Here is a 19,537-nt window from a genome sequence, read left to right on the forward strand (position 1 = left end):
CCACCTTTAGAAGAAACACATAGGCGAGAACCATTTGCAATAGAAAATGAACATATTGGATATTGATGAATGACAATAACAAAAACATATTGGAAAACCATTGTTCCCATTGTAGAACCTAAATTTGATTCACATCTTCACTAACAACCCAATAAGGCAATGACTTTTATCAACAAATTTGGCACCAAGTCTATAAAGTCTCATCATTCCTTGTTCATTAACCACAACCAAAATATCATAAATTGGACAAAACTCCACTAATGTTATTGAAGTATTTACCTCCAGGTAAAGTGAGATTTTATATCTTATTTCTATAGAATAAGAAGTCAAGAAAATAGTACTCAAGCAACCCAAACTATAATAGACCCATTTCCATGCTCAGTTATGTAAATCATCTCTACATTCTTACTCTTCTCTAATAATGATGACCCATGAATTCCACCATTGATAGGCCAGTTTCCACCCAAATGAAGATTAGAAGCTCCAATGATTTAAATGGTTTTTTGTAACTGAGGGAATATTTTATAACTATTTACATTATTCTGTATAAGCACAAGTGTTTCCTTAGTTCCACATGGTTCAATGAATATTTCTTATACAATAATTGACTAGGAACAAATGGAACACCTATATTCTTCAAGTAATGTGAAACCTTTGATATGCTAACTTTATCATATGCATGCAAATGGATTGGATTTGGTAAAATAAGAAGGGTGACATATTTTGTGTCTAATGCACTTCTAGCACTTTATAAAAGTATCATGTCTGCAAAAGATCCATGGAGCTCAATATCGAGGTGAGAAATGCAAGTCAAATTCATCATTGCATGAGACCATATGAGGCCCAATACTTCAAATTATTCCTCACTCAAATGAATATCCATGTGTCCAAGTATCAACAATTGGTAATCATTATAACTGTGTTGACATTTTGTCAAACAATTCATATTCATCCTCTACACTTGGCTTATTCCTTTTTAATTGTGAGATCCTCCTATTGCATCACACCTATTTATATATCCAAGGAATTAAAACATAAAACTATACAGGCTATTCCACCATTGATGCCAAAACATTCTCTGTCATCACTTCATTTACAATAGCCTTTTATTTTAAAGATTGACCTCAATGTTTTTATTTTCATTAGTTGTTAATGATCATATTAATTTCTAGAAAACTATGAGTGCAACAAGGAAATAAAGATGATTATGTTATAATAGTTTAAGATGGTTCAAAAAATGAAACACTGGGTTTTTTCTTTGAGATTCTTCAATGGTGAGTGCTAATCGAGTTCATAAGGCTAATACACAAGTCTTTTCATTTCTTATTAACTATGATGGAAGTAAGAGGAAAAAGACCACTTGTTCCTTCAATGTCAACCAATTGTATGAACTTTTGGGCTAGAACATTTCCTAACAAAGGAATATTTACATCTTCACATACTCTATTTTGATAGAAGTATATTGGAATTTGAGATTGTCAAATAACTTCTATTACTAGAGAAATTCAATCCCTGACATTGCTTTAGTTTGAGATGTTAACTAAATCAATGCTTTTCCTCAATGATTCACATTATATGTCCTTGACAATGCTTTAAGGTTTAGCACTATTTTGGTTCATTTGGAGATTCTAAGAGGGCCCAATATGTTGATCACCATGGACTTGAAGAAAAATCCACAACCACTCATGGTAACCCTATCGAGTTCACGATTGATTTGGGAATCCTTGAGTCATTGAACTTGTGAACTTGAAAATCAAGATGAACCTTGTGATAGCAACAAGAGCATGAAGAGTACTATTTCCTTCAATGCCTACTAATTGCATCAAATTCTAGGGTGGGACATTCCCTAAAAAAGGAATATTTACATCTTCGTATACTCTATTTTGATAGAAGTATATTGGAATTTGAGATTTTCAAATAACTTCTATTACTAGAGAAATTCAATCCTTGACATTGCTTTAGTTTGAGATGTTAACTAAATCAATGCTTTTTCTCAATGATTCACATTATATGTCATTGACAATGCTTTAAGGTTTAGCACTATTTTGGTTCATTTGGAGATTCTAAGAGGGCCCAATATGTTGATGACCATGGACTTGAAGAAAACTCCACAACCAATCATGGTAACCCTGTCGAGTTCACGATTGATTTGGGAATCCTTGAGTCATTGAACTTGTGAACTTGAAAATCAAGATGAACCTTGTGATAGCAACAAGAGCATGAAGAGTACTATTTCCTTCAATTCCTACTAATTGCATCAAATTCTAGGGTGGGACATTCCCTAAAAAAGGAATATTTACATCTTCACATACTCTATTCTAATAGAAGTATATTAAGAATGTCAAATGGTTGCTATTATTGAAGACATTCAACCCCTGATATGTCAAAACTTGTTTTTCAAGGCTTCTCCAGTATGGGATTTTAAATTGGAAAAGTGTGGGAAGAAATACTAAACCAACATAAAGATATGGTTCACATAAAGACATAAATTGCGGATGTTAGAGACTGCCTACTAGTTTATAATAATAGTAATCTATCAACACAATATCAATGACTTTGTCCTTTTAACAATGCTACTAAAAAATAATATCATTCTATTTTATAACTATCTCTAAAATAATAAGTAATGTTTTATGTGGTAAGAAAATTGTTTTTATAGTTATCCTAATTGGAGCAATAGAGAATTGTTGATGTCGAACCCTTTTTTAGGGGTTGCAGATATAGACATAGGAAGTCACCATATCACATGTTTAACATATCTAGTACTATTTCAAAAAGCACAAATAGAGATAATTAATAAATATATATTGATTTGTAATTTCTCTCTATAAAATCAACACTTTAAATATCAAATATGATCTTTAATACATATTGAAGATTTAAGAGACATCAATTAGTCTATCAACGTGATTCTCATATGCAATCTTTGTGATATTTCCCAAATTTTAATTAGTGCTTTCCATCTATTTCAACACTAGTCAAATCATATCCCAATATCATAATTCTAGTGATGTGACTAGAGTTGAAAGGAAATGCATTTATCTATGAGAACTACTCTATACTAGAATATTATTGTAGATCAAGGGCTATGAGAAGTGTACAATAACTTGCTATTTTTGTAATCTTAAAAATTTGAAAAAATATGCATGTCATGGAATTTTATGTGGTTAATTTCCATGAGTCAAGCCCATGATCTAGGTCACTAAGCCAGACCATTCTTGGTGGGTGAAGATGACCCTAGCTTGTGACTTGCTGACTCACATGACTCGCTAAGTTAGTGATGAGGGGATGACTTATAAAGTTTTAGTGTCTTATCTCAAACAAAATTTTGTAAAGTAAACATAAAAAACTTAATTTATTAACTATATCACAATAGAGAGTGTGCTTGGGGAGTTTTCCTTGCACCCCACGATAGTGTGACCTCTTGACTTTGCTGGGGTGTTCCCCCATGATGTGAAATCTATGGGAACTTCACAACCAGTATTCTAGGCTTCTTGATACATGTAATGGATCTCTTATATCATCATCCAACCATATTTGACATTCCTTACTCAATTTTGTAATGGGCTCCTACATAATACCAAAATTGCCTTCCTTAACCAATATGGTTTCTAGGTTCTGCTTTGCTTGAACTTGCTCCTTTCTTTGTAGGGTCTTACAAGAAGTTAAGTAAGGTTTATCCAACTTGATTTTGACCACAAATTATCAACTAAAGCAACCCCCAACTCCATTTCATACCTAATTTCTAAAACTGATTATTTACTCCTAGTAGCACTTGAATAATGTTTTTGGATTTTAATGCATAAAATTTCTTAACAACCTACCAATATAACCATAATTAAAGATACCCATTTGGCTGGTGCATAGGATTTAGGAGGTTTCACTTCCCAACCTTGTCCATACAAAAGAATCCCAAAAATGAAGGGTTTTGAGGATTTTAAAGTATTTCTTGGTTGTATGCACTAAAAGGTTTTGTAATACTCTTTAATGAATTGGTAGAAGATTCTATTTTCCATGTAATAAAATTTTAACATTTCTCTTTCACTTTCACAAGAAACCTTGTCAAAACCTTGCTCCTTACACATTTTCCAGGCACATTTCTTCATTGATTTCTAGCCAGATTCTTATTAAACCTACCTAGGGTCTACTAGAAAAATTCATAAACTAGTTTTCAATAACTCCAATATTTTTTATACTAAAGTAAAATAATTTTTCTCTTGTTTCCCAAAGTCTCATGAAGTTTCAACCATAGAAATAAGAGAATCATGCCATTTTTTGCAAACTATCCAGTTATACAACAAAATTGGTAGTAGTTTACAAATTAGAAGAAAATGTACAAAACTTAATGATAATTAACCAAATCTTGTACAAACACACTACTAAAAACTATATCTAACTCCTATTTACAATAAAATTTCTCCATCAATGATGAAAAATGTGAACAACAGGTTAGAATGCAACAAAATTGTAGGTAAATCTTGATTTTGAGATTTAGTTTTTCAAAATCTTGTCTCTTATCTATATAACTTTCCTTTAAAAGGCTTAAATATGACCTTTGAGATCATGGTAGTTGTTTATGTGGCATTTAGCAAAGAATCCTTGACACTGCCACAATCTATGAAAGAAAGAACAAAGAAGCCTCACAAAAATTAGTTATCTTCTTATTCATATGGTCAATATAGATTCTGCAAAGAATCTAATCTAGAATGATGATATTGAAAAGTACAGTCCTAATTTATTTTTGAAATATTTTACAAGTTTGAAAGCCAATGTAAGTGATAGTTTGTTAATTGAAACTATTTTTAGATTTCATTCATTCATTTTATTAATTTTGCATAATACATCAGATAGAGATTTGTAAGAATAGTATATCCACTTTCATTGAACTTGAAAACTAGCACTTAAATATCTCTCATAAATAACATGCTAGAATATCTCTGTTTATTTCTCTCTAGGTAGAAAGTATGGAACATATTAGAAAAAAAAAGTACTGTCAACAAAACTACACATACGATACTCTTTATAAGATTTAAAGCTGTATCCTTTCTTTTCAATAAATTACTTATCCAATTTTGAAAACTGTAATATTCCTTACAAGTAAAATTGCTACCAAACATCTTAGCTCTTGGTTATCTCATCTTTGATTTCCTACCAATGCTCCCCTCTCATTGTTACCTTATCCTCATTCTAAAATATCTGTCATCTTTTCATACTATATTTTTAGAGATATTATGTAGGTAGTTTGATAATGTTGGAATCCAATGGCTGATATTACCTATTGTCTAGATTGACAATTTCTTTTTATTGTACAAACATTTTACATCTCAACTCAAAGATCCACAATTCTATTGGTGTTAGAGAATCTACATGTTTTCCACACCCTAGCTTTCTTTTTGTAACATATTTTTACATTTTGTCAACTTAAAGGTCTTTTCAATGTTTCTTTTTCCTTTTTCATATTTGATGATTATGTAGGAAATCCAAATTTAACAAATTGATAAGTATTGAAATGAAGATACTTAAGCACAAGGAGAGCGCTAAGGTTCATCTGGTCATGAGATAATCTAAGACATTGAAAATCTATGCCAAGCATTGAAGTGTTTTTCTTGCAGTTCTGGCATCATGTCATTGTAGGAGCATGCTAGTAGTGATGAATCCTAGGTTTGACATGCACATCATTTCTCTAATGGAGAATTATAGAATGAACTCTTTTTTTTCTATTTGGGTTCTATGGAAAGTAACTAGTCCACCTGCCCACTTGCAATGAACTATTGAATGCTGAATTAGATGCTTATTTACTACTAGTCAATGATATTTGGCTGATCAATCTATTTAAGAAATATTGCTCATTTATCTTGCAATTCTTTTCAACTGAATCTAGTAGATTTTATAAGTTCATCATTGACCAATTTTTTTATTAAAAAAATCTATGTGATCAGATGTTTATATAGAGAACCCATATTAAAGGAGGACTAGAAGACAATGGGTTTTATTTTGAGAAAATATACTATGTGATTGATATTTTATGCATTAATGTCACAAACTAAAAGGTATAAAACTAATTTGAGAGACCAAAGGAAGAAGCGTGCAAGCAAGCCTAAGCTTCTTAGTCTAAATTAAATAGAAAACAAATATATAGTCTATATTCCATCGCAACCATGGAAAGTCCACAGGAAAGAGAAAAAAATGTATTCAGTTGATCCAAATGAAAGCTTAAATTCTATGAATGATGTCAAAGGTTGGATTGGATCTTTTAGCCATCTCTAAAATTTTCAACCAAGTATCACTTTATCATCAACTTTAATTACTACACTTAGTTATGCCAATGTTGAATCTATTCAGTGTAAATGCTATTCTTCACTTTCCCCGTTGATCCTTTTTCCTAGGTTGCCAACAACAGGCCCACTATGTTAGAAGGGGAAGAAGCAACATCATTGCCTAATACTACTTCATTAATAATGATAGGAGACTAACTGTCACTTGATTCTGCACATATTAGTTCCTTCCCTTTTTACTAAATATTACAAATATATGCAAATCATTTGTGCAAAAAGTTAAAAATTTTTACATGTGGAAGATCAACTATTTCCTTATACATGTTAGTTCCTTTGTATTTTATGGTTCTTAATGTATGTATATGGACACATTTGAGTTAGATACCCAATTCTTCTTTAGTTCCATGGACAAAATTGGTGAATTTCACCTAGAAGGTTTTTTTAGGAGGGTATACTATCCATTTTTATGTTTACATTTCTTTTCCTTTTATTTCTATTACATGTGTCTAGCTTTAGGATGTGGTAGCCACAATGTCTTCCCCTTCTTGTTATAATGCTTTGAGTCTAATATAATTTTTTGATTTAGTTTGTATGGAATGATTTTGATGTTATTAATAACGATTTAGTTCAAATGTTCTTGGTCCTCCTTTTGAGTAAGTTTTTGTTCAAAGCCAAGTAGCTAGTCCTAATTTGGATATGGGTTCAAGACTTAGATTGGTGGATTTGATCAAATCTTTTTAGGGTAGGTTGGGGTTCTCTTTGAGTTCATACTTACATTCAATAACAACCCTTATAATATGCATGTTCTAAGAAGACATCTATCAGATTTTCAAAGCCCAGGAATTTGTTAATTTTATTGTAGTTCTTGTTGACCCTAGGTAAACCATCATATCTTTTGTCCTCCCAACCATAGATGATAAGTTGTTATCATCACCCCTGAAAACACTACATATTCTGTACATCACAAAACTCATTTTCTATTAATGCAAGGATGAACTTGCATATATATGAATTTACATCTCTTAATAGACCTTTAGTCAACCTTGTAGTTTTGGTGCAAAGAATATGATTAGACCTATTAGTTACTAGTGACATTCATATAGGTCTTTCCCAATATTATAACTGCAAGTTACATGAATTTCTCAAATAAGGTCAAACCCAATTTAGGACTGAAATGATAAAGTTTTTTAGCAACATGGATAAGGCCAACAAACCTATTAGCCTTTAGATTTACTAGGTTGGCCCTAGAAGGGATTTGAGCTAGCTACACATCAACACTCCCTCTTAGCTAGGTAGGATTATTTCAATACTCGAGTTACATAGTGATATCCACCATGGCTACATCCATGAGTGGAAACTCTCATCACAAAAATGTGACAATGTTCACTTTGGCTACATCATGGAATTTCTTCCATGAAATCTACTATGCCTACTTGTAGAGGGTGGATCCACCTTACCTACATGTAGAGGGTGAAATGAGGGCTTTCACCTTAGACTTCTCCTAGAGAAGAATGTATCTCCATGATGCCTACTCATAGAGGATGGATCCACTATACCTACTTATAGAGGATGATACCTAGTCATAGAGTGTGGAATGAGGGTTTTCACATTAGGTTTCTCTCAAAGATGAATGCATTTACATCATGCCTACTTCTAGGGGGTGGATCCACCATGCCTACTCGCAAAAGGTGGATCCACCATGCTCACATGCTGAGGGTGGAGTGAGGGCTTTCACCTTAGACTTATCCTAGAATCTACAAGAAACCAATCTGAAATGCTCATCATAGAATCACTTAATGTGATCAAGAACCAAAAATAAGGTAAAAAAAATTATCATAGATTAGATTCATAGAAACAAGAAAATGCAAACCAATTATCTTGGGAAAATCCTTCTCAGCGAGGAAAAAAACCTAGCTCACTAGAAAATAGTTCCTTTATTGAATTTTGGAATACTTGATATAAAAAAGTTGATCTCGTGTAATTTTTTTAGTGATCAAAGATCACACAATAATCAGGATCACACCACAAAAATTACTTCTCAGAATATCAATATAGTTTTTGATTCACAATAAGGACATCGTAACAATTATATTCAAAGATACTCATATTAGAATAGAAATGAGCTCTCTGAGATATACCCAAGGCATGTGAGAAATAATAAATATTTCAATCACAAATTTAAACTCACAACCTAACCCTAAAAATTTTCTCAGTAACAACTATTACCGAGTGCCAAAAAATTTGCTCGATAACTTAAGAAACGGGGTGGCAGGAGAGTTTATCGAGTGTGCTCGATAAATGAAGGATAAACAACTCAGTAACCAAAGAAAAATAGGTGGCAAGAGAGTTTACCAAGTTAGCTCGATAAATGAAAGAATAAACAATTCGATATCCAAAGGATACTAAGTGAGCTCGGTAACCACTATAGGGAAGAGCTTGGTAGAAAAGGATACCGAGTGAACTCGGTAAACACTGTAGAGAGGAGCACGGTAGATGAAGGCACCGAGTGAACTCGGTAATGACTATAAAATTAAAACTCAAACTAAAGAGAAAACCGAGTGATACACTTCCAACATGAATGATTTCACCATTAAAACTAGAAACTCAAAGCTTGAAATATTTAACAATGAACTTATCAAATGCAATGAACAATGAAAGAGCAATAGATTCAAGTATGCTTACTTTATTTCTATTCAAATTTGATTCAAATTATTACAAATCTGGGAGCATTTGGCTTCAACCAGAAAACCCTAAAATAACCCTAAACTTTAAACTGATAAAATTTCAAACTTGTAGCTCTAATGGTTGCATACGATAATGCCTGGAGCAATCACTACTTCAATAGGACGAATGAAACAATACACTATGAACTATGAACTTAAAAAATGATAGGTAGAACCATGTGTAACTGCAGGCATGAAAATGATTCCTTTTGTCTCTGCAATGACTGATCTACTGATCACTTTTTCTCTCTACCTTCTCTGCTCTGCAACTTTTGATTTGCTCTTCTTCTCACTCTATCTACTATGTCAAATGAATGATAAAACATTCCTTTTGTCTTCAAAAAAATTATTTTCCCTCTCATTTCTAAATTTGAAAAAACTCACCCACTACATTTATGTTTTCTCTCTGTTCTGCTGGTCGTCAGATGGTAGGTGGGCATTTGGCTCCAGGGAGAAACAACTACTGCATTAAATATTCCAACAAGGCACCACTATCTCTTAGATAGATACTTGAATACACACTGTTGCTAATACAAAGTATAATAAAAATAGACTCTCAATGACCTCTTTTAATCTACTAAGCATATTTTGAAAAATCATGACACCATCTGAATATCATTGCCTACATAAATTAACTCCATGGCATATCAAAAAATTCTCTATGGTCAGAATGTAGAGCCCAATCAAATAGATTATACAAGTGCAAATGACTATGAAATATATCAAGGTGGAAGTTACAAACAAGAAATGCCAAACATAAATGATATGACATGATAGGAATGAACACTGATGATGGAAGAATAGAAATTGATGATCCTTGAAAATAATATAAATGCTGCTGGTATGGATGGTGAGCCTTGAAAATAATATAAATACCATTTCTATGGATGGTGACTGGTCACCAGAAGAAGAAGATAAGAGATGAAAAATATCAGATGAGCTGGAAGTCCAGTCATTTTCCTAGTTGGAGGGAGGTTCATACACTTAAGCTCCCAACACACATAAAAGATAGTAAAAAATCAAACATTTATGAAGAATAGAAATCGAGCAACCAGAATGAACGCACACGAGAGAAATTCTGAGAAGTGTTGAATGTAGATAAGCACTATCAGTATGGATTTGTTATTGCAGCTATAATATTCAAGAAAATTCACCTAAAAAAATAGTTAGTCTGAGGATGATCAATGCAAAAAACACCAAATGAGGTTTTCAAGTTTGTAGCACACCACCACTAATGAACAAAATATTGACTAGTCATTGATAAGAATGCATGAAGCCATCAAAAACTTCCCAAAAGAGCTTCTAAAATGAAGAACGACAAGGCCAAAATTGGAAACTTGGAAATATATTACAAATTAAAAAAATTTTGTTCACTCTGATCAATTCTACTAGTATAAAATGACATACAGAGGATGAAGGAAAATGTACAAAAATATTTGAGAAACTGTCAGTTGCAAACTTTCTATACAAATTTCTACAATGCCACAACACTAAAAAAGTAAACATGGTTACCAAATGCTTACTATGGAGGATAACGAAAAAATGACATGTGTTGTTTGACTAGCTAGAACAAATAAATATTTCACATTTACATTATTTGGGGTGCCATAAAATTTTGACAAAACACCGCTTTGAATAGTAATCCTAGATTCTAGCATATAAAGTAAACCTTTTGCTCATTGATTTTACTACCTTTATTTATGATTTATCCATTGATCAAACTACAAACTATCTGGAATATTGAGTCAATATAACATTTTCTCTAGTATTGTAGATTAGATGAAAAGGCTCAAAAATGTGATTAGTATAAACAAAAAAAAAGTTATGGACTTTTATATTTGTTTAATAATAGTAGTTTTGTAGATGAAATGACTCAAAAATATGATTAGGATAAACCAAAAAAAGTAAAATATAGTTTTAAAAAGTAAAATAAGTCCAATTCTATCTTGGTCGTGCTCATTGATTTTATAACTTTTATTTATCAATGACCATGTTGGAATACTTTAGACTAACTGGGGGGTGGTATTGAATTAGTTATCCAAGGTCCAGATGTATAAATAAAACTTTTCATAGCTTAGTGAACCCATAATTTACATTATTCATCATGCATGCATCAATAAAATTATGCAAACACTTAAAACTTATAGGTTACTATTAAATCAACTTGCAGAAATGTAAACATGAAACATAATAGACTCATCAACACACTTGACACAATGATTTACGTGGAAAGCCAATTTGGGAGAAACCATTAGTAACATGCTACTCTTTTCACTCTTCTAAAGTGATGTTCTATGAAAGGCCAACCCTGTTAAAAGTTACAATACACACTGTTAAATGTGACCCTGTTAAAGGATTTCAATCACCCTATTAGGAGTGAGCCTTGTTAGAGGATTTTAAACCATTTACTTGGAATATCACCTAGTTAAAGGATTTACAAATGACTATTAGGTCAACCTTAATCCAAAAAATTTACCCTAGACTGATACAATTGTTATAGAGTAATAGTACGGGTTTGATTTGATAACAACTTACAACTTTAGACACCTAAATTTGGTTACCTCGCTTTGGTAATCCAATTTAGCCATCTCTAAAGGCGTCATTAATTAAATGCTTATTTAATTAATCTTTCGCCATCCCCCTAGCCAATTAATTTAATTAATTGACTATAATCCTTATTGATAAATCAAATAACCATTATATATCATTTGTCCCCTTTCTCCTATTTATTAAATAAATATATTTATTAAATTAATCTCTATTTATTAAATAAACCTATTTAATGAATCAACCCTATTTATTAAATCAATACATTTGATAAATCTAAAGCCTCAAATCTAATAACCCCTAACCTATCCCTAATCCCCCATTTAGCCTAATCCACCCCATCCACCCATACTAACCTAGCTTAACCACTAACTTACCCACCCTCATTAATGTCATCCACTTGCCTATCTCTCACACCCTTAAGCTAATCCTAACCTAAGCCTAACCCATCTCCCTAATCATGTGCACAACCTTAAACAAGTTTAAGACTTTCCTAAGCCAAGTCAAGGTCTCCTCTCAAAATATCCCAACAAATATCCTCACCCATAAATCTTTATGCAACCATAAATATTTATGACCCTCAAATATCTCTTACAAGCTCCTTAAATGCTCTTACAAAGCACTTATGAAGGGCTTTTATGGGGATATTATCCCTTGTTGACTCATCCCTCCTCCTTTTTTCCTCCACTCACCCAGTGACACATGTCACTCTCTGATTGGATGAGAGAAAGCACAATCCATGTGCTTCTCCCTCATTCAATTTGAACCCTCCTTAATCCTTCCTCCATCTTGACCGTCGATCTTGCAACTCCTTAGCCTATAAATTGGATCTCCTCCCTTTGCAAAAGAACAAGAATCCATTTTAGCACCCTCATAATGCCATTTTGAAGCCAATTCACCATCCTCAATCCATCATCCACACCCAATCTCCATTGAAGCTTACTTGAGCATTTGAGCATACATACACCCCATATCCAATCAAATAGACCCATCTCAAAAAAAAGAAAGGCCTCATTGAGAGAACCTCATAATGGTTAATATTCTCAATTGAGGGCTTATCTTCTTTGTCTATCATGAAGATTAGTGCTCTTATTCATTTTGTGAATGCTTTGTGTTATTATATTTAGTGTTCTTTGCATAACAAAATTTGACATAATCATTTTGGCATGCCTAGTATATTCAAACGCTGATATAACTATCATATAACTATCTTATAACAACATATTCAGATGATATCTTGCATTTTTCATAACTATCATGTCATATAACTGGTTTTATTTGACTCTGTTCTTTTTGTTTAGTGCTTTGTTCTTGTTCATAATAGTTGTGGCAGCTCCGGGTTGTCCACTCCTATCCCTGCAATGAAGCTCATCGAATAAACTTTGAAACGCCAATCGCATGCTCCCAACTGGCATGTCATTTTCCGTCGTAACACTTAAGCAACAGCCAAAGGCAACGGCTCTCGCAACGTCTGCCACTAACACTCTCGCGACGCCTAAGCCTCAACCTGCTACACCAAGGGTTGTGGCAAAGATGCCCACCGCCAAGCCTACTGCTCAACACGCCTCTGCCGATGTGAGTCACAGGAGCTAAAGCCACACTAGCTCTAAAGCCGTGAAGCCTACTACCGCTGCTCCTACTCTGACAAAGCCTGCTGTGGCCCCCATGAAAACTGCCACACCAATGAAGGTGAAGACTCCTACAAAGATGGTTGCTACACAAAGAAGGCCGTCACTCCAACGACATCTGCAATTCGCACCTGAAAGACTCTTGCAAGCGGCCGGCTTGCCAAGAAGGCCACGACGTAAACTCGATTTGTCTTCCATTCTAGACGTAGAGACATTTGGCAGCTACCTTTTTTTGAACGATCGAACAAGAAATTCTTTAGTCAAGAGCTTGTACCTCTGTCTCATTACTTGCAGTTCTACCAATAGATTTGGCTCGCTTGGCAATCTCCCACTCTTGTTTTTTAGTGTTCGGTGCTTCATAGTGTGGTTTCCACATATTGTTCTATTTTGCAACTTCAAATCAATAAGACGTGAAGATCTTAATGGTGTGAGCTTCCAAGCCATGCAATGTATTTTCGAATCACATGTGCATCAAGATCTATCCCAAAATTCATACAGCAGCAAATTTTGAAGTCTTTCTCATAACTATTTGAGACGTCATTATAGATCAGCTGGCCTATTTCTTCCTTCTCTTTGCTATGTGGGTTTTGTATTGCTGTTAACATCTTGACGATTAGCACTTGCTTACTTTTATAAAACTTCCAAACCAGCGGGATTGCTCTGTACAAAATGAGCTCCCTGGTCCTTCGACTCTATTGTTCTGTCATTGTCATGGGTCGTCTTTCAACTTAACAATTGAACTTGTATGCTTAATCACCCGCATTCTTTTAAGTTTTCTCAACGTTAGAAGAAATATGTACGCACAAGTTGAGTCTATTTTCTTGGACTCACCCTTTTTAATCGCCCATCATTCTCACCATTGGTTGCCATATCAACGCCATTTATGGGGATGGGTCTACCTAAAAGGGTGTTAAGTGTTCCACGAGTCAAACTTACTCACTTTGACGTTGCATACTTTTTCTATGTATGAAAACTTCTCGAATGCCTAATTGTTAACGTTAGATCGATCACACCTTAAACTTGGGCTTAAAATTGAACAAACCTCTGTTGACGTGGAGGGCCTCTGGGCACACGCTGGAAATCAGACTTACACACATTTTTGTTTTGGACTTAAAACAAACAAATACACTCAATCTTGAATGCTAAAGAAAATTGAACAATCGACACTTGACGTGGAGGGCCACCGGGCGCATGAGCTTTTATTTTGTTGACCCTAAATCTTCTTGGTGTATTCATTCTTCGATCACTTTTCTTTTGTTGGCGCATTTCAAATTGGAATTGAACCTTTGCATCTTAATCACGTGTGTTTTCAAAAGGTCTAGATCAAAAGAAACATAGGAGTCAGTTGGTAAAAGAACTAGCGTGTTTTTTTGCCCAAGGTCATCCAAGTCTTCTCTCCCCTTGTCGTCTTTCAAGGCCATCTTGGGTGCATAAGATTAGGATCCAAAACCTTGTTTCTTTTTAGGGGGCCTGCTTGGGGATTTCATCACCCCTTGGACGACCTCAACTCCAGCGTTCTGGCAGAGTATAAGAATCAGGAGGTGAATCGAAAGACACCTCTCTTGGGATCAAGATTTTGTCACTCAAGCTAAGCCTCAAGGAACTTTATACCCTTGAGAAGTGAAAGAGGAGAAGTGGGTTACCGCTCCTCTCGGCTGTGTGACATCTTTTTCGTCTCATCTACGGATTTGGGCCTCACGTACCTTGGGTATATCAAGGAATCCTTAGCTAAACCAACTATCAGCCTTGTAGACAACCATCTAGGATGTTAATGTGTTTGAGGTGACTAATCGAAACATTTGTAGAACATACACACTCCTTGGCGCAAGTATCACTTTCTGAGAATCAAAAACTTCTATCTAGTTGTTTCTATCTATTGCTTGATCTTTTATTTGTTGAATGAATGTTTGCCAAATTTGGTCAATCCTAGCTTAGGGCATACTTAGCGTAGTCACTGCCTATTCCAGAAGTTGAACGCATTGAAGCAAAACAACCAAGATCTCTCAAAGCCAAGAAAATTCAAGAATTGATGTCAGAGCAACCCAAACCCAAAAAGAAGTTCCAAAAAGTTAAACTCAAACCATCTCTAGCATACCAAGAACTTTCAGCCAAGAGAAAAGAAATAACACCAAGCCCACGAATTGCCAAACTCCACAAAGAAGAGGACAAAGCTACCGACGAAGCACTCCAAGAGGCCTAGTTAGAGCGCAACATCAAATTTAGCCAACATCCAGGAGTTAATCCTGCTTATGCCTTACCAACTAGGCATGATTTCTATGATTAGACACCCTTATTTCTCCACATCTTCTTGGATAAGCTTCACTTTAGAGTCATCTTTGTAGAAAAGCTAGCCATCTTAGGTTATCCCCTTAAGCATTATTAGCTCCTCCATCTCATTTAGAATCAAACCATCTAGCTAGCAATCAAAATCTCACATCCAAGCCTTCAAAATTGTTGTCACTTTTGCCAAAAGTTTGCCACTCCTAAAATCTTCCAAATCCATCAATCTCACCAAGGTTAGCCCTTTGACAGAGCTTTGTCTAGGGTAATCCAGCTTTGTCACTTGTTATGCCTCATCACCTTGAGCTAAAGGTTGGGATCCACAAGTGGTCAATCTTGTGTTCTTCCTAAAGGATCATCAGTCTATCCTTAAGTTGACACAATCACCACCAAGCTTGCACATAGGAAAGCAGACCTTTCGTGCTTTGGAAACATATCTTTGAAGTTAGAATCTCCAACCCAATCCTCCTTAGGTTTTGTCATATAGCTTTTCCTTAACCTAGGAAATCATTTGCATAGAGAAGCCTTCCCCCTTTTTCATCCATTAGCATTATTGCATCTCATCCCTAGGAGAATTTTTCATGCCACCCGTCACTCACTTAGCGAAGAAGAAAGAAACAATGGAGCCCTATCATTTGGATCGAATAGCCTTACCCGCCTTGAACACTCAGCCATCCTTCAGCCCAGAGAAAGCTATGCCATAATGTACTAACATTGAAGCTTTCATGAACCAACCAGGAAATGCAGTATTGGTAAATGCCATTATAGACAAGAACAAAGAGACAATCATGGCTAATTTTCGAAGGGAAAATGTAGGAACCTTTGACTTTGGAAGATCCCCTCCATTATCAGATCCATCTCACCCATTTTTTGGGTAGCTACCACCACCCATAAGCTCTTATGATCCAAATTATCCTCAATATATGGCAAAAGAAGAGCCTCCAGCCAATCCATATGATCCCACAGACCCAAACATACCATCATCCACCCAAGGTGAAATCTCCATGCCACAAGCCAACCTAACCACCACCACTCCATCCTTGGTTCATACCTCTCCGCTCCAAACCCCCTTTACCGAAAACAGCTCACCGTTCACCCCCTTCACTATTACTGCTGCTGCTCCCCAACCCAGCCTTCCAAATCCACCCATCTCCCAAATCAGTGCTAGCATCTTTGGCCAACCTCAGCAATATACAACAGGGATGCCACCCATGGGGCCAAGTAATCAACCTTTCATCACCCCCAGCTTGTTCACTGCAGCCCAAAGCACAATCCCATCATTTCCATTAGGTCTTGGGAGCTCAATACCATTAGCCACAAATCTACAAGCTACTACCCTCACTCCACAAAGCTATCAAATCCCATAAGCTACTACCAATTTTCTACCAAGCTCCCAAGTGACCCCAGCCCCTGCCACCACTCTACCAAGCTTCCAAATCCAACCACAAAGTTATCAAACCCCATCAGTGCCATTCCCAAGCTTTCAATTCCGACCACCTCCACCACCAACTAATCCATCACCTCCAATTACCAACTACTTTTCAATGCCACTTCTAGGAGGTAATCCACCACCCTAGCCAACTGCCAATTATTTGCAGATACCATCCCAAATGGGGGGAAACCCACATATATTGGTCAAACCCCACAAGCCCCCCGATCCTTTCCCCAAGCCTCTCAACCATCTTATACCTTACCTCCACAAAGCAATCCATTTATCCCACAGCCATCTTATGTTCCTCAATCCCAACCTCAAATCCCTTATCAACAGCAAGCCTCGCAGCACATGTAGCAATATGCGCCACCTCCCCCTCAGCAACTTGTCATCCACCATGCAGCTGCCCAAATAATGTACAATCCCTATCAGCAAATCCCTCATAGCCATCCATATTCAGTGGCCCCATCCAGCACATACCTACCTCAAGGCACTCCTACATTGGGGGCACCCCAGCCATCACCTATCAATTCAGAATGGGAGGAAATGAAGATAGCTTTGAAACCCATCCAAGAAGGGAATGATCCAAAGACATTCAAGTTTGAGAATGTGTGTCCTTACCCATTTGACAGAGCCATTACCATGACACCATTTCCCAAACACTTTGAGGTACCCAAATTTGACAAATTTAGAGGAAAAGGAGACCCTATCACACATATCAAAGAATTTTACATGCATTGCTAGGACGTAGCATAAAATGATGTCTTCCTCTTGCGCCTTTTTCCCAAAAGCTTGGCTGGACCAGCTCTTGAATGGTTTTATAGAATCCCCTATGGCACAATTAAAAACTTTGCTGAATTATCTGAGGCATTTGTAGCCCAATATGCCCATCTTTTTGAAATAGAGCTATCAATAGTTGATCTTGTCCACACCAAGCAAAAAGGTGGAGAAAGCCTTGCCGAATACTTGCAAAGATGGCAAAGCCTTACCACCCACATATCCTGCACCTTGCCAGAATGCCATGTGGTGAAAATGTTTATTGATAATGCCCATCCTAGCTTGGCTCACCACATGACCATGAACTGTTTGCAGACCTACAAAGATATCAAAGAGAAAGGAATGATCCTTGAGCAAGGACTCATTAAAGATGGTGTGGTCAAGATTTACAAGGAAGCCAACCAAAATCAATCACATTCCAATGAAAAGTCTAGGTATTGGAACAAAAACAAGCACGTTGCAATAGATGGCGTCACTGACACTAGACATGTGAATATTGTTGGTCCTTCTCAAAACCTGTCCAACCCACCATATCAACCAAACAATCAACAAGCTATCAATTACCAATAACATAATCACCAAAGCTATCAAAACCACAATCCAAGACCCAACTTTCAAGGGTCTAGCAATCAAGCTAATGCCATCAATGTAGCTGCAGGACAAAAGCCTAGATTCCAACCTACACCTAGAAACTATACACCCCTTGGTGAGCCATTGGATGTCATTTTTGAGAAATTAGTCAAGGAAAACCTCATCAAATTTCCTCCTACCCAGCAAATTGACCCAAGCCAATCCAAAGCTACATGGTACAAAGATAATGAGTACTGCAAATTTCATAAGGTAAAAGGTCACACTACCCTTAGATGCATGAAACTGAAAGACTATGTGCAAGACCTCATTGATCGGAAGGAAATCACTGTTGGTGCCCAAACCTCTCCCAATGCAGGCTTACAGATCTATCAAAATGCTTTTCCTCCACACCACAACCAAAATCCTGGAAAAGCACCTATCCAAACCAACAACAACAACACCAACAACTGTCAGCCAAACCAACAGCATGGGAAGAACAATGACCACACTTCATCCTATATAGATTATGGTAGCCTTATAGGTTGTATATCCAAGATAGAGCCTTCCGTCAATGTTATCAATATCCAAGGACCAAACAATGAGTGTGTAGTCACCACTCAAAGAGCGTAATTTAACATCGCAGGCCCACCTGTTACACCAACACCATCAGCTCCATCAAAAAGCTAGTACAATATCTTGGAACACCTTGGGAACATGCCAGCCTAAATCTCCATTTTAGACCTTCTTCGCACTAGTCCTGTGTACAAGAACATCCTTGACAGTGCTCTCATAGAATCCTGTGTCCCTTCTGATATCAATGCTACTGATTTTTGTAATCTTGTTGGACACCTCTCATCCTCATGTGCCCTATTATTCAAACCCACCGACATACCCGTGGTCGAGCCAGATCACACCCTTCCGCTTCACATAGCCATCATGGTATCCAACTTTGCTATGAAAAGAGTAATGATAGATAATGGATCAGCCTTGAATATTTACACCCTTAAATTCATAAAACAAGCTAGGTATATTGAGGCAGATATCATCAGTGAGATAATCACCATCAAAGCTTATGACAACTTGGAAAGAACCACAGAAGCAACTATTTTTTTGCCAATCAAGGTTGGGCCAATCATCCATGAGACACTCTACCATGTTATTGATCTAAACCTACCATTTAACATCCTCCTCGATCACCCATGGATTCATGCCATGAAAGTCGTTCCATCCACTTACCATCAGTGCATCAAATTTCTGCATCAAGGCACTGAGGTAACCATCCATGCCGATCCAGAACCCTTTGCT

This window comes from Cupressus sempervirens, chromosome 9 (assembly GCF_028749045.1).
Source record: "Cupressus sempervirens isolate cs-2001-9-10 chromosome 9, ASM2874904v1, whole genome shotgun sequence".
Taxonomy (NCBI): Eukaryota; Viridiplantae; Streptophyta; class Pinopsida; order Cupressales; family Cupressaceae; genus Cupressus; species Cupressus sempervirens.